Source organism: Hermetia illucens, chromosome 4 (assembly GCF_905115235.1).
Source record: "Hermetia illucens chromosome 4, iHerIll2.2.curated.20191125, whole genome shotgun sequence".
In the NCBI taxonomy this organism is placed as follows: Eukaryota; Metazoa; Arthropoda; class Insecta; order Diptera; family Stratiomyidae; genus Hermetia; species Hermetia illucens.
In genome coordinates this window covers 129661686-129673921 of record NC_051852.1, presented here as the reverse complement: position 1 = coordinate 129673921, position 12236 = coordinate 129661686, and the positions used below count along the sequence as shown (strand labels likewise).

Sequence of the window (12236 nt, the reverse complement as noted above, 5' to 3'; positions counted from 1 at the left end):
CCATTAAATTGGTTGCAATTAAGGAATTGATCCAATAATTCTTTAATTGATTGATCAGGAGTAATTTAAATCATGTTGTGATCACTATCACCATCAATTGCGATTAAATCATAATGTGATTAGTGACTATATTAATCGTGATTGTAAGAACGATCATTAGTTCTTTGTTATTAATCAGTAATTTGACTAAATTGAGATTTTCTTGATTTTATTTTGCACTTCTGGCGTTTTTTTCTTCTTATTTGCTGAATTTAAAATAAAACTTAGAAGAAATTATTGAAGTAATGTGTGTGTCTTCGAGGTGGGGGAGAGGCAAAGCCTCTGAGCACTCAGACTTTAGTGGTCCATTGTACTCGATTCCCCCATCTAACGGAATATCCCGGATTCGTTTATGTATCGCAGGATTTCCGTTAGTGGATGTGATGCTACCCGCTCCAGTTGGAGCATATCAGCACCAAAAATCTCATGTCTGATGCGTCCGTAGGCGGGGCACTCACATAGAAAATGTTCCGTGGAGTCGGCTTCCTCATTACAGGATAGACACGTATCGTCTTGGATAATTTCTATTCTGAACATATGCCCAGCTAGTGAATTATGGCCAGTCAGAATGCCCACAAAACTTCTACAAGTCTTCCTGCTTTTCGACAGAATAAACTTTGTAGTATGTTTGTTTGGTTCTGACAGGAAGAGTTTGATCTGTCCAGGAGCATTAAGGCTTCGCCACCTGTCATTATGGGAATCTTGTTCCCAGTTTTTGATAGCAGCATCGGCCAATGCTACCGACACCCCAATTGCTGGTTCCGGTCCGGGCATGGGGAAAGTTGAAGCCTCTTTTGCTAAGGAATCCGAGATTTCATTTCCCTCTACACCACAATAACCAGGTACCCAGAGTAAATCCACCGTACTGAATCTAGAAACAGAATTCAATCGGTTTCTACATTCCTGAACATTTTTTGAAGTAATCAAAGTACTACTCAACGCAGCTTGACTATCGCTACAGATTCCGATGCGCCTGCCCTTCAACCACTCGTCAATCATCCAGATTGCCGCCCTTAGAATCGCATACACTTCAGCCTGAAAGAGCGTTGTGTATTGTCCCAAAAGAAAAGCCCACTTCTCGTTTTTTTCCAGAACTATTTTTTGTCTTTGAGCTATCGGTGTAGAAGGCGTCAGTATATCCTGACACAGATTCTTCTGGTTCGTCCCAGTTTTCTCTCCGTTTCAAGATAACATCATATCTTTTACCAAACAGATGTATGAGGATCTGAGAATCGAAAGGCATTGCGAAAACTAGATTCAATTCTCCCAATGCTCTGCGCCCCCCACGTCTATTGTTTTCCTATAGATCTAATCGAATTAGTCTATGAGCCGCTCTCATTGCAGTGCTCTGAATAAACAAATCCAGGGGCTGCAAATTGAGTAATGCATTCAGAGCTGGGCCGGATGTGGTGCTCATGGCACCGATGATACCCAAACCCACAGTTCTTTGCAGTGTGGCTAGTTTGCAGCGAAAACTCTTCTGTTTCACCTTAACCCACCACACTACGGACGCATAAGCGAACATCGGCCTAATGATAGCAACATATATCCACATTACTACCCGAGGCCTAAGTCCCCATGTCGTGGCAAAGGTCCGCCTACACAGCCCATAAGCTGTGAGAGCTCGTTTCATCTTTACCTCTACATGTTTGTTCCAAAGAAGCTTCTTGTTTAGAATAACTCCCAAATATTTCACTTCTTTGGAGAGTTGAAGGGATGTACCCCTCATCTCCGGAAGACAAAGACCATTCATTTGGATTTACTGAAAGTTCATGCCTGAGACAGCCACTGTCAATGAAATCAACGACGTGTTGTGTATTTCTACACACCATTCCGAGATCTCGAGCAACAGCCAGCACAGCCACATCATCCGCATAAGTTTAAACGTGTATTGGCAGATTCTGCAGTTCAGCATACTCCTCAGAAGTGACGATAGCACGCCCCCTTGAGGGCGGCTTGCGTTGTTAAATAGCGATCAACACTCACTTCAGCACACAACAATCTCTGTGTTATCATAGCGTAGATCCACTTTATTAAAGTTTCGTCAACACCATGCTCTCTGGCGGCATCACAGAGCTTTTGGAAGGGCGCACAGTCAAAAGCCCCTTCAATGTCCACGAACACTCCCATCGGGTACTTACCCTTCAGAGTTGCATCCTCTATCTTTGAAACCAAAGAATGAAAAGCAGACTCACAGGACTTTCCACATTGGTAAGCATGTTGGTTTTCATTTAGTGGGTGCGATTTTAGCACCTTCTCGCGAATGTGACGCTCAACCAGTCTCTCCAGACATTTCACTGAAAATGATGTTAAACTGATTTGTCTGAAGTTCTTTGGATTTGGATGGCCATCCTTCCCAGGCTTTGGTATGAAGACTATCTTCACCTTCTGCCAAGAGGAAAGCCGCCCAGAGCAAGACATCCTCAAAAAATGTTTCTTAGAAGTTGCTCTAAGTGCTTTGTACCCTCCTTTAGCATTATTGGGTAGATGCCAACCATACCAGGGGTTCTGAAGTGTTCAAATAATAGTATAGCAGCTCTCGCTTTTTCATTGGTAATAACCGCTGCTGACCACATTGCCTCCTACAGTGTTCTGTAGTGTACCGTTACGGTCTTGAATGAAGTGCTCTAACACACTTCAAGGCCCTGATCCAATATGGATTGTTGCGCCAACGATTATTATTATTATTAATAACCGCTCTTGCAGTGTCCCAATTCCCCTTACAACGCTTTCGTGTTGAAGGTTTGCAGAAACCGCCAATTCTCTTCTTCCCACTTCTGAGACTTGTTCTCCGGGGTGGTGTACTTCCAAGATTGCCTGTATAGACTCAACTCTGGAGTTCGTGAAAGTACCATTCGGTTTTCTAAGAGAGTCCAATTTGGCCGACTCATTCTTATTAAGGACTCTGCACAATCTGGAAGTCTCCCTTTCACCTTCCAGTTCCTCACAATACGCTCTAAAAGAGTCTCGTTTCGAACGTTTTACGAGCCTTTTATATTCACGCTGTGAGTTCCGGAAATATAGCCAGTCTTCATCTTTATTGCTTTTGCAAGCACGATTTAGAAGTCGTCTGGTTGATTTCCAGAGTCTCTGCAGTTCTCGGTTCCACCATAGAACCGTTTTGCCACGTTGGCCTCGGGAAATAGAACAAGCCTCTTCAAAGCACTCTAAAAGTGTGCGATTCAGAGTTTTCAATTGATCATCTATCGTCGAAGGTGTCCTTAGTCGCCTAGGGAGCTCGTCTGTAATAGTTAGACTAAATTCTAAGTAAGGGTGATCTGAGAGTGAGACTTCATCTAGTACTCGCCAGTTTCTAATCAACTTTAGCAACTTTGAAGTGCAGATTGTTAGGGCGCATCCTACATTCGTTGTCATCAGACCAGCTGAAGTGATAAAATCAAACAGCTTCTCTTCTCTAGGATTGCATTTACAACTGCCCCAACAAGTATGCTGAGGCAGTTTTGCCGCCAGTAGATAGGAAGAAGCTTTGGCATCTGAAGGTTGATTTGACTACCTCTTATGTTTGTAGGCATAAATGCAGTCTAATATGAAAACTGCCGCTAACTAAAAAGTCTGCTGCGTTCAGTGTGGATCTCACCGGGGTTACCAGCTTGTCCTCACCTTCCACCGCTTTCTTGCGTCCGATTACTCTGGATATCGCCACACTTGGTGGTGTAGCAACGTCCATGTCCTCATTACCAAGAAACTTCACCTTCTTTCGCAGTGCCCTCCGTCGTCCGCTAGAAGCCCTCCCTGGTTCACGGAGTCCGGGCTGCCTGGATCTATCATATTTCCACATACCGGTGTAAGATCAGTTGCGTCCACATTACCAGGTTCTCTTTCGTCCGTTTTTTCGGGTAAACGCGGAGGAGAAGATTCTGACAGGCAAGCCTGTAGTTAATTCTCCTTTACGGCTGAAGTTTCATTCTGCCGAGCCTTCCTCCCCCGTATTTTAGAAGACTTAGGTAACAGTAACACCGACCGACCGGCTGTAGTCAGATTTCCAATTCCTCTCATTAAGGAAGTTGCTGTACTATCCATTTTGGCAGACCGCACCGTAGATACTGACACTGAAGTGGAGAGTCTGTCTTCCACAGATTTCTCCGTGGGGGAACATGAATTAGGTGAGGCCTTCAAAATCCGTGCCTCGGCCACGATCTGATTTCTCAGAGTCGCGGGTGGGTTCGAAGTGCTACCCCACCACGACAAGGTCCGAGGGGGAGCTCATGGAGCCTAGTCGGGAAAAAAATTAGAGGCATATCTACCTGGTAGATCAAAAACGAAGTTTTCAGCTGAAAAGGCTATTTTCTAGTGGTGCCACCTCCCCAAAGATAACAGTTTCAGAGACCCACGTTGGGCGCCGTTTACAATAATAAGAAATTCAAAGATTTTCATTTTTGGTTAATAATATATTTTTTTTCATTATTTTTTAAATATAACCAAGGGATTTTTGGAAGGTTTTAGATACAAATGTTAACAGCATGAAAGAGAGGATAATTCGCGAGGCAATGGTTAGCACTAGAGTCTAGAATTCTCACTGAGGATGGGGTTAACGACAATAGTTTACTCAAAAAGGCGAATTTATTTTTATCTTTTCTATATCTAATGCAATTTCATTCAATCTTGATACGTGAAAGTTATCTGATCATCAACAAGATACACACATTTATGAATGAATTATGAAAAAAGATACTTATGTACTTGTACTTGTGCTTTTACTTTTTTTTTCTGAATGCCAACGAACGAAAGTCAAAACCTAATATTTCACAAAGAATAATAAAATGGAAACAGTTAAACTCAACGCCTCAAACCTTTAAAGGTGCATACAACAAAAATCTATAATGAAAACTTATTTATGGAAATGACTGCGAAATATTGTAAATACGCTCATGTACGTTCGTAGAGCGCTTGCAATGCAAAATAACGAGTGTGAACTGTGAAGTGTTTCATATCACGCATGTTACATCATTAAAGGCAAAAAAGCATCTTCGGGAAGAAATATGTAATGTTGTAACTGTTTACGCGGTGATCATTTAAAGTGTTCTCCACATACACTTACTACTTCCGTCTTGAGCTGAAACAAAAATTATAATTACTCGACAACTATCGCAATATCTTCAGATTCATCTAGATTTGTTCAGTGATGTCGGTCGTTCATGATCTTCCTTCGTAATTTCATTAAAAATTATCTGAGTGCAAGAAATTTATCTAATTATCGTATTCCCTCGTACGTCACATATGCATATATGTGTAGTATCTGTAAAATGTGATTAAACCGATTGATTTGAGCAGGAACTGGCCATTTGATAACTGCTCTGTGTGACAAAGTGAGACCTGTGAATTTATCAATTAGTAACGAATAGCGGCGGAGTGATCTGGTGTTACTTTGTGATGTTTGGTTTATTTATTTATTTCTGATGATAACGCCGTGAGCGAGGAGGGAGCCAGCTGGAGCCAATCACTGAGTACTGCGCTATTGGATTTAATCTGGAAAAATACTTCTTTAATGAGTTATTGGGTAATTATCAGTTTGTAGTGAAATACTCGTAAATATATGCAAGTGATTTGTGGTATATGGAGCGCAAGGAATGGTGTGTTGGCGCACAAGGTTTCGCAATGAATCACTTTATTTTGTAGAAATAAGAACATGGACATGTTATGTGGAGCCGTCACTCACTAAATGGTTGAGTGAGCGTAGTCAGTCACTGTTGATTACACAACCCTTCAAGTTTCAACACATAACAATGTACTTTACATATTGCATACATTTTATGTTGATGTTTCCGAGTTCAGTACTTCGTTTTTGTCACATTTGGATTTGTTTGCTGCGATGGTCGTTCTTGAGGGTGGAGTTTGAAGCAATAAGACGTTGATGTAATGTCGATGAAAATAAAAAATAAATTAAAATTCTTTTCATGCAGGATTTTGAATAACATATAATATTATCCGTGGCTGAGATTGGACATTATTTTCTCGGTAGTCGTGCCCTAGGTTCGAATCCTGGTTTCTATGATGGTTGCTTCCGTTCGTCTTTGTTATTTTTCTCTAGGCTTATTAGCAGCACAAGAGCACAAAAACAGTCAATAAGTCTCAATAAGGAAAGAAGTCGGCAAACCGAAAGGACGATTTAGATATAAAAAATTTTGTGCATGTTAGGAACCATGCACGACAGTTCCGTGTGTACATTGTTAAAAGTTCCACTGCCCTCTATTTTTAAAAAGCCATTCACACAAATGATTTGATCTGGAAAGCATTTTATTGATAATAGTCAACCTCATACGCTTTGCATTTGGACAGATACAAACTAGTCGGAATGCCGGAAGCTGGTGCGTAGGATATCAAGGTTTTGTGTTCATCTTATGTGAAAAACTTTCTATGCACATTTTTCCATTCGTATATGTCTAAAATACCCAAAATATTCCTTCATATTTTTTTCAAACTACAAGATATATGTTATGATGACGTCATACACGTTTTAGAATGCATGAAATTCACCTCAAATGTAAAACCTTCACGTTTTATGACTTAAACAACAGTTGTGCCTTATGTCATCCCTTATACCTCTGCCAGATTTTGGACTTCTAGCATGCACTTAAGAGTGGTTTCCGGTTAAAATTCTAAAATATGCTAATGTACTATTATTAACTTTATTTGTGCAGATATCGGAACGGGACGTATTTTGAGGCATAGATTTCGTTTGGTTACACCACTGTGATTTTTTTCAGATTTTTCGGTTAGATATGTTCTGAGAACAAAACCTGTTACACTTTTTGAGTTTCATGTGGAGTGTTCACTCCCCTACATTTCGTTCGATATCAAATATTGAAGCAGCTTCAAAAGCATCAATTAAGCCCTTTCGTTTGATAACTCATGCGACCATATTCTGTGAACCCCCCCCCCCCCCCCCCTCCTAAACTCAACACAAAATGGCGCCAATTCCAATTTGTAAAGGGATGCACAGACCACATGTTCTTACCAAATTTCGTAACAATTGGTCCAGCCGTTTCCGACAGACGGACAGACAGACATCGAATCGATTTTAATAAGGTTTTGTTTCACCCAAAACTTTAAAAAGGACTGGGGAGAAGTAATTTCTTTATATATGGACTTTAATATTTCACTGAAATGTTAGTTATGCCCGTTAATTATGACCGTAGTATCTTATTTGCATGGCTTCATCATCATCATCATCAACGGCGCAATAACCGGTATTCGGTCTAGGCCTGCCTTAATAAGGAACTCCAGACATCCCGGTTTTGCGCCGACGTCCACCAATTCGATATCCCTAAAAGCTGTCCGGCGTCCTGGCCTACGCCATCGCTCTATCTTAGGTAGGGTCTGCCTCGTCTTCTTTTTCTACCATAGATGTTGCCCTTATAGACTTTCCGGGTGGGATCATCCTCATCCATACGGATTAAGTGACCCGCCCACCGTAACCTATAGAGCCGGATTTTATCCACAACCGGACGGTCATGGTATCGCTCATAGATTTCGTCATTGTAGGGGGCCAAAAGTTCTTCGGAGGATTCTTCTCTCGAACGCGGCCAAGAGTTCGCAATTTTTCTTGCTAAGAACCCAAGTTTCCCAGGAATACATGAGGACTGGTAAGATCATAGTCTTGTACAGTAAGAGCTTTGACCCTATGGTGAGACGTTCCGAGCGGAACAGTTTTTGTAAGCTGAAATAGGCTCTGTTGGCTGACAACAACCGTGCGCGGATTTCATCATCGTAACTGTTATCGGTTGTGATTTTCGACCCTAGACAGGAGAAATTATCAACGGTCTCAAAGTTGTATTCTCCGATCCTTATTCTTCCCGTTTGACCAGTGCGGTTTGATGTTGTTGGTTGGTTCGTCTTCGGTACTGACTTTGCCATATATTTTGTCTTGCCTTCATTGATGTGCAGCCCAAGTTCTCGCGTCGTCTTCTCGATCTGGATGAAGGCAGTTTGTAGGTCTCGGGTGGTTCTTCCCATGATGTCGATATCATCAGCATAGGCTAGTAGTTGGATGGACTTAAAGAGGATCGTACCTCTTGCATTTACATCAGCATCACGAATCACTTTCTCGAGGGCCAGGTTAAAGAGGACGCATAATAGGGCATGCCCTTGTCGTAGACCATTGTTGATGTCGAATGGTCCTGAGAGTGATCCTGCTGCTTTTATCTGGCCTCGGACATTTGTCAGGGTCAGCCTAGTCAGTCTTATAATTTCGTGGGGATACCGAATTCTTTCATGGCCATGTACAGTTTTACGCTGGGTGTGCTATCATAGGCGGCTTTAAAGTCGATGAATAGATGGCACAACTGCTGCCCATATTCCAACAGTCTTTCCATCACTTGTCGCACAGGGGAAATATGATGTGTTCCTGATTTGCCTAGAGTGAAGCCTGTTTGGTATGGGCCAATGATGTTGTGGGCGTATGGGGCTATCCGGCCTAGCCAGATAGCGGAGAATATCTTATAGATGGTACTCAGCAACGTGATGCCTCTATAATTGCTACACTGTGTGATATCTCCCTTTTTATGTATGAGACAGATAATGCCTCGTTTCCAATCATCAGGCATTGATTCGCTGTCCCATACCTTGAGCACAAGTTGATGAACCACTTGGTGTAAGTGGTCGCCTCCATATTTAACCAATTCGGCTGTAATTCCATCGACTCCTGGCGACTTATGATTTTTTAGCCGATGAATTGCACGGACTGATTCTCCTTTCTCTCTCTCCTCTCCTGGCTTCAGATGTAGTAAATTCGCGCGAAATTGATCAGTTTGAATTGTTAGAACTTTGGCGCTAATGGCCGGATTCTCATGAAACTTAGCATGTGTATGCGCCTTATATCGTGGCGCAGAATTTGGAATATAAGGGGTGTTTTAGTCAATTCCTAAAAGTTGAAAATATACTATTAGTAGTTTTATTTGAACAGATATCGGAATGTGGCATATTTTGAGATCTACATTTCATATAAGCGCACCATCCTAATTTTTTTCGGATTTTTGATTTGTGATAGTTTCCGAAAATGAGTCCTGTCTCACCTTAAGTGTGCACATTTCGACTCCTTACTGGCGCACTTTACATTTCACGTTAAAACTAATATCAGATTCGGGAAGTACTAATTGTGATCATTCATTTAATATCCCGCACGACTTTATTCGATGAAAAAATGTCTACATCCCCCTTTGCATGTAGCCCCCCCGTAAACCCCACGTAAATTTATGTTACTCACTGCATGCGTGCGATTTCAGAGCCGGTCATTTGTAACTATTATGGGAAACGCATACAAGTTGTTTTGCCAAATAAAAGGCTCTTAATAAAACCCAAAGCCGATTCCTCATGATTTGATGATCGTAATAATTCACGAATTTATGATTTTTAAGGTTCTGTCTAAACATTGAACTTCATTCACTATCTGTCTGTCACATGCATTTTGAAAAAGTGTGCACCTGAATTGAAGATTCATTATAAGAAACTATTCACTCGAAGAATCTGGGCAAAATCATGGCAATGCCCCTATAATATCTTCCTATCTGTTCAACTGAAGTATATTATTATATTTTGGAATTTCATTGACAACTCCTTAGTCATGCTATAAAACACACAAATGATAGGTTTGGTGGAAACCTTATTGTTATTAACATAATCATAGTAGGCCCACTGTATAGTGGATCAAAGCTGTCTTTTCACTGTAAATTTACATCCTAAAGTATCGTATGTAGAGTTTTTATAGTATCGCATTAGAGTGAATAGTCTGACATCGTCGTACGTTGTCATATAGGAAATCCTCAAAACTTTCATACTCCAAACAACGTCAATCTAAGTTTGCAGCCTTGAGAAATTTGTGTTAGGTGTGTTAGGCATGAAAAACAATAAACTCCATTGAAGCGCAAAGTCGTGCCTGTAGACTGAAAAATAAACGGAAATTGCTTTTTCGCAAAAGCAAAATTGTCAAGGTGTTCCCGGAAGTGAGGTTTTCGTGTTTTAGAGCACTGCATTCTATTCTGTTTGACAGCTTAATGGTCTAACCACTGAAACACGCATATGTCTAGGATTTAATCTATCTCTGATAATTGTTTAAACTTAGGGTGCTCTAGAATGGTACTAAGTTTTCTTTTCGGCGGTACTATAGGTCCTTCTTAAACCAGTGCTTCCAATATGCTAGACCTTTCAATCGCCTCTTTCCTCCTTCAGTTGTCTACATTTGACAGCATTTCGCTGCGTGCGTTAACCGAGTTCGTGGTCTTGCTAGTGGACGATTATCCCCTTAGATGCCACATCTAGGATTAAATGATTGTGGGAGTGGAAAATTGTAATTTTGTCAGGCTTTTCGACACTATTTACGAAAAAAGCCATAGCTCTGTAACGTTAAAGATAGAATGGCCGATTCCATTAAACAATTTTCCCCATACATATCTGCTGCTACTAGTGCTATTCACCATTAAATTTTCTACCATCGTCAAGGGAACATACTGTATATGACATTTAAGCCTCATAATTCTGTCCATCCTGATCTCTACTCAAAGAATGTGAATAATAGTATGTTATTATATTTTAGCAATTTAAGGGGGTGCCCTTGAATTTATCTTAGAATGAGAGTAATGCAGGCCATAATATAGAATATTATATTGAAAAGTTTGGTGGAAATCGTACCATTATTAGCAAAGTTATTATACGTTAAAGTTGCCTCTTTGGCGCGAAATTAGGAAAAGGATCACTTTAATTTCTTCAATAAATAGTATTGACTTCCGCGGAAGTTCCGATTCCGGATTGACCAGATTTTGATAATATTGAATTCTACCATATATAATGCCATTTGCATCGCTAATGATGTTGTCACCTATTTCTTTGAATGTTTTTTTCGTATACTAAATGCGACTTTATAACCAATATTTTTCTTTTTTTGGCCAGTTTCAAAAAATTTTATTGTTCGGTTGTCCATATTTTCTTAATGGGTTTTTGAATGGTAAGCTTCATTTCATCATTTTTAAGGAGCTCGGTCGGTATTCTGTCTATTTCAAGAGTTTTAGTTAGTTTTGACTATACCTATCTCTTGGTGGGGTATAGCACGTCAACCACACAGAAGCGATATCGTTCGCGGTTACCTGAAATGCCCTTCAGCTCCCCCACGACTCCAGATGCCGCTTGCATTCCTCCTCAATAGTTCTGCGCCAGGTGCTTTTCGGGCGCCCCACTCGTCGGCTATCTTGATAAAGTGGATTCCATCGCATGGTGTAGCCAGCAATACAGTTGTCGCCTCTCCTTAACGTGTGACCTATTCATTGCTACTTCTGGTACCAGGCCTGTGCGCCGACCAAGCTCTTTGTTTGAAATAATAGCGTACTCCAATAATGCGGCGCAGACAGCGTTGACGAAGGCTGGGAGCTTTTGAGTAACGGTGGAGTTCACTATTCATGTGTTATTCCCATATAGCAAGACAGAAAAAATTCTAGGATAGAACAGTTTCAACTTCATGTTGGTGTTGGCATAAGTCCATTTCCAGATTTCAGGCAGGGCAGCGAAAGCGGATCTAGCGCGCAGAAGCTACGCTTCCTAGATATACAAATTCATTGGCTTCTTTGATGCTCTTCCCATTAATGCAAATATAGAGAGTGCAAGACACGTTAGACTGAGAACCTTAGTTTTGTTGGTGTTTATTTTCAGTTCAACTCTACTTGCCTCTCTTTCCAAATCCAGAGCCATTTGGCCAGGCTCCATGATTAAAGAGAGGAAAGAGATGTAATGAACGTAGTGGAGGTGTTTGAGGAAAGATGTGATAGCCAATTAATCTCCGAGGATCCGGAGCAGAAACCAGCCTGCTCTCTGTCGATCAAGCTTTCCAGATGTTCCTTGATTCGTTCCAGGATTATTTTAGCCATTATTTTTGAGACGGCAGGGAACGTTCTTCCAATTTTCATTGCAATCTTAACGATCATTCCCTTTTTTCACTCTCTGGGGGAGGATTCCGTTGCCAAAGATTTCTATGTGAGTGAGAGCAGCCGATTCACAGTATCTGTAGGTGCAGCGATAAATAATTCTGCGGGGTGCGGCTTTATTCCGTTTGAGTGCATTTATGGCCGAAATGATGTCTATTTTGGTTGGAGGAAAAGGCCGTATCCATATGCTATTACCTTTTCGTCTACAAGAGGAAGAACCTCACCGGATGAAGTGTTGTTTCTCCCTCTTCAGTTGCTTGTCATCGTGGA

General features: G+C 41.1%; 1 protein-coding gene across 9 annotated transcripts in view; it reads left to right on the top strand.

Annotated features, from left to right (window-relative positions):
* Positions 1-12236, top strand: part of LOC119653566 (neurogenic protein mastermind-like) — a 304044-nt gene that overhangs the window by 286310 nt on the left and 5498 nt on the right. For 2 of the 9 annotated variants that reach the window (XR_005249717.1, XR_005249718.1), the window contains exon 2: positions 4812-5557. The exons of 4 other annotated variants lie outside the window; for them this stretch is intronic. The gene's annotated coding sequence lies outside the window, so the exon portion shown is untranslated. Of the gene's footprint in view, positions 1-4788; positions 5558-12236 lie in introns of all 9 variants that reach the window. 3 more of the 9 variants (XR_005249720.1, XR_005249719.1, XR_005249716.1) reach the window with 3 other exon arrangements.